Genomic DNA, 5,262 nt, shown 5'->3' on the forward strand with positions numbered 1-5,262 from the left:
CCAGGTGCTCAAAGTCACATTATTCATTGACTCCACACTTGGGGGTGGTAAGCTTCTATTGTAGCCACAGCTGCCCTGGGGTAGACTGACAGAATTGAGGCTGCCAATATGCGCTGACCACCACCAACACTCACAGACACCACATTCATATGAGGGCAATGTGGATGAAGTGTCTTGCTCAATGACACTGACGCCCCAGTATGGCACCTTGTATTTTCAGCGGTCTCCCATCAATGTCCTAACCAAACCCGGCCCTGCTTAAGTTCTGAGATCTGAAGAGATCAAGAACAAGGAAGTTTGGCCACAATGTTGTATCCTTAAGAAAACATTTAATCCTCCTTCCTTATGTGCTGTTTAGTATGCAGTAAAACTTGTCTTTACGTTTAAACGCTATCTTTGCATGTATTAATTGTTTATTTTTATTTTTTATTTTTTTTAAAGGTGCATTACGTAGCGCTTCTGGGCGGAGGGAGTTTCCATTGAAATGTTATTGTTTAGCCTGGAATGTTCCACAGTATGGCATTAAATGTATCCTTACTGTAAGTGGGCTCACCTCTCCACAGATCTGACATGTAACTTCGCCTGGTGCTGTCATCTGCTTCTCTCCATTGAGATACATCATTTTAAAACCATTCTGTGGAACATTCCCAGGCTAAACATTAGCATCTCCATGGAGACAAGGAGGTGGCCTCAGAAAAGTTACATATACTACCAGTTATTTCATACACGTTTCACAAGTACATGATAAAAAATAGTGAAATAGTGAAACAAAACCTACTCTCCATCTCTTAGAATTATCTCAGTATACATATCCCTTTAGTCACAGCGCATTTGGCAGTTACGGGGTTAACTGTAGGAAGTAGGACGCCGACCAATCCGGGTTCAAGTTTAGGCCCGCGCGACCTCGACTCAATAAGGTGAGGGGTCGCCGAGGAGTCAGGAAACCGAATGTTTTTAGAAATTCCACTGATTTGGTTATTTAAGTCAGGCCGTAGCTCGCGCCCCGCCCCCCTCTGCCCGCTCCAAGGCCTGCACACTATCATCCCATTAGGCCCTGTGGGAGGAACAGGAAGCCAACACAAAAGGCGCACACGGAGAGGATATACTGAAAGATTTAGCCATGCTCGCTAACATCGGTTTTCAATTACACAACACAAAAGCAGAGCCAGGAATCGCGGTGCATGAGGGGCAGCGGTAATTTTGTCCTAACGGTCGTTGTTCTGTATCTCTCTTTGATTTTATTGAGACAAAGTGGCGTCGTATTTGAGCGGAGAGAATGTAAAGTGAGTTATGGGAAGTGGATTGGTATGGTCTGTAGGTATAAACGGTAAAATATGGGGAATCCTCATGATGCTGATCTATGTTGATTGATTAGGAGACGCAGCTGAGGTGGACGCTACCAGTCAAAAGTTTGGACGCACTTTCTCATTTAAATGTTTTATTTATTTTCAAGACTATTTATATTGTAGATTATCACTGAAGGCGTCAAAATTATGAATGAACCATAGAGTGTATATATAAATGGACATTGCTAACCTGCTAACCATCACATTCTAAATAGAAAGTGATCATGGACTTGCTACCGGCGCCACTGACTCTGGCTTCAATTCACATTACATTGAAAAACTGTCATTCTCTCTGCAATAAGCCTTGTCATTTTGGTTTTAAAATGTTTGTATTAGCCCACTCTACATGATCCTTGTATTTTTATTTTTCTATTGCTGTCTGTAAATTAAGATATGAACATTAATAACAGACAAATCAGGCACTTTCTTTCCCCGAGGTCACTCCTGCTAGTGTTAGTGTTACTTTAAATCAATAATAACACTTTTAATGTGCTTTACAGGCTCGTCAAAGCCTCTCAAAGAGTTACACTTATTATTCATTCACTCAACATTTGGTGGTGGTGAGATACTATTGTAGTCACAGCTGTCCTGGGGTAGGCTGACAGAAGCGAGGCTGCCAAACTGCCCCTCCAACCACCACCAACACTGACGCACGCATCACATTCATATTGGGCCCCCTGTGTTTGTTTTTTTCCCCCTTTTTCTTCCTTGTGAGCAGCCATTATTGGTTTTGCATGTCCCTGATTGGCTAATCCACCTGTCAATCACGCCCATCTAAACTCAGGGAGAGTCAGCAGTGACCAAAGTATCGGATAAGTGTGTTTTCTGGATCTCAGGCAAAAGTTTACCTTGAATGCTTAAACTTTCTCGGCTTACAGCAAATAGACTTTTTCAATGCCTTTGCTGACAATACAGTATTAAGGTCACATTTAAAAGGTTTTCATTTTGCACACGGCTCCCAAGAACATCTTATAAAAAAGCAAAACTAAAAAAGTTTAACAAATACCAACTCTAAAAATCTAAATCGAACTATAGCAGTGTTCATTCAGTTGAAAAGTTCATTGGGAGCACGCCTCTCCATCAGCTTCAGTCTCGGAGTCGGAATTCCCCAACTCTTGAATGTCACCGTTCTCTTTTACGTTATGCGTTTAAACATCTCCAACAACCATCCATCTTCCATGTTCAAAAGTTCACCGTTCAATCTGCTCTCTGTCTCTATTCGAAACTTCTTGCCAAATTACATATCACACCCTTTCCCTCACCTCCTACCTCAAGTTCAACATACGCAGACATCTCTTCAACTAACAACGCGCAAAGAAATTGACAGTTCATCCAGTGGCTACAAGTCAATTGGATTTTCCGTCGAAGGCATGCATGCTATTTGACTTCTGATTGACTTCCTATACATTCACATGCTAACAATTGCTCCAGTATGTCGCTAGCTAATTGGTATCGGTTTAAACGGAGAGTGTGAATTCCTTTGCCAGTAACAGCAGGCCCACTCCAGCACTGGTCTAATCAAAGTACGGCATGTTTACCTACCTGCGGTTCATGCTAGTGCTAACACAGGGAGGTAGCTAGGACGCATTAGCATCATAAAGTAACGGAATCAAAGTCATACAGTGACATGAAGGAGAAAGGTGGAAAAATAGTGAACATGAAGGGAAAGTGGCGTATGTATGTACAAATGAACAAACGAAAATAATGTGTTAGAACTGCAAACAAGAGGTTTATCAAAAAGGTATACGATCCCATGGGAGTTTAGCTAGTGTCATGTACAAGGTAGTGGATAAGGAAGGAGTGGCATATTATGGTCAAGCAAAAATAGCATGTATATCCACTGTTGTTTTATAAAATTAGCATTTAAGTCTAGAAACTGTGAACAGTCATAGCTGTTCACAGTTTCAGTGTAGTTGGCTTCTCCCTTCAGATAGATATAAGGCAGTGTCCACCAGTAATCTGACCAGAACTGAAGCGGCTTGGATGAGCGGAGAAACATCTTCACTCCTAGAACTTTTTGTCCAGTTGACAGATTTAACTTCGGCTTTTACTCTGGATCAGACTTGGATGACTGAGGGATTACACAGCCACAGTATGTAACTTTGTAACCAAAAATAGACAAAAGCTGGATTTTCATTTTGGTTCTGTTTATTGCATTGAATAACTTGAACATTTGTCCATATAGAGAACGGGCTTGCCTGTTCAGATATTTGGTCTGATATAGTTCCTTTGGCTATAATCTTGCACATAAAACTTTACTATTTATTAATGTTCCAATGTATGGATTTAACTTATTTTTTCCATTCAATCATGCGGGTGATGTGGTATATGGTCACATTTTTATATAGCGCTTTTCCACTTTCAAGACACTCAAAGCTCCTTAGGTGGGCCAAGTGTCTTGCCCAAGGATACAATGACAGCATTCATCAGTGTCGGTGTGATGGCGCATCTGAACGCTCTACCAATGGTGTTTAGGTCGAGAGTGGAATTTGAACCGCCAACCTTTGGATTCTGTTGCCACCCTGCATTACTGTACTGTATTAAGATAATTGGTACATTGTCCAGCGGTAAATATATTCTATTAAAGGTGGTATCAAATAGCATTGCAGAAACCAAACAAACAAAGATAGTTCTAGACACTACAAACCCGCTACACCCTACATTTTATGGAGATGTAAAAATGTTGAATTGTGTTGAAATTTGAAAAAAGTACCAGGAATGAGAAAACAAAATCCATAACTGATACTAACATTGCTTCACTGTCATTACAAAATGGTAGTGGTGCATTGTTTTTGAATAACATTTTGTCTCTGACTCTGTACCAAATTGTGCAAAACCCACAAATTCCAACCACTAGTCACTTACCTCAAAGATTTAAAACAGTATTATGATTTCAAAAAAACAAATCTATACTTCTCATTTATGTCAAAACATAATCCTAAAACATAAAATTATACTGTCAACTAGTTTGTAAGTAGACTTTTCCCTGGGAACACACGAGCCTCTGTATTTTTAAGAGTTCTATGTAACTGCTTTATACTCTTTATTTCCCGTGCCAATACCACAACCTTTTCCTTCCATTTCAGCTCCTCAAGTCAATACAAACCGAAGGAAGCTGTGCCAAGAACTAGACTTTCAAAATCGTAGCTTTAAACGCTGTTAAAAAGCGCATTACGATTGTATTTTTATATCGCAATGCATCTCTGTTTTTGATAGCCAACGTTGCACTGTCATATGTCATAATCATGATTCAATTTGTCCCGTTTTTATTGCGAAATTTATTCGTTGAGTTATTGATTTCTTTCAGCTAGTTGAAGTCTGGCTGGGTGGTACTCTTAGCCCGGGTGATCAATTGCGGTTGGTATAGCGTTACGCAGTCTAAGTGATGGAGAAGTGATTCCCCCACATATGTCAAGTTCATTTAAATCAATACAGAACACGAGGAAACACGGGAGAAGGGGGTCTGAGCTAATACTTAACTACTTTACACTTTTCAATATAACTGAATGGAGGATAAACGCTCGGAGTCATATCTGCTCTATAATCAAATACATACGTCTTGCTTGTTTTGTGGAATTGTATTGAGGGATTTTCCATTCGGTGGCATCACGGGGATGGATTGTGGAAATGTCAACGAGGACTGGGAAAAAGGCAAAGGGCAGAAATGGATCAGGTGGTGGATAAAAGGTTTGGTGGTTCAGTTCCAGCCTGGCCAGTTAACGTTCTGTTCTTTGGTAAGACACTGCATTGCAATTGTGTTTACATCCGTTTTTCAGTTTACATGAGACGAATTGAGGAAAATAAAACTCGTCCCCGTAGAATTCTAAGTTTCTGTATGTGTTCTGGGTAGGCTCATATAGCACAATGAAATCAGGAAATGGGTTTTTGCTCATATAAACCTAGAAAATATACCAAA

The sequence above is a fragment of the Periophthalmus magnuspinnatus genome, chromosome 12 (genome assembly GCF_009829125.3).
Source record: "Periophthalmus magnuspinnatus isolate fPerMag1 chromosome 12, fPerMag1.2.pri, whole genome shotgun sequence".
In the NCBI taxonomy this organism is placed as follows: Eukaryota; Metazoa; Chordata; class Actinopteri; order Gobiiformes; family Gobiidae; genus Periophthalmus; species Periophthalmus magnuspinnatus.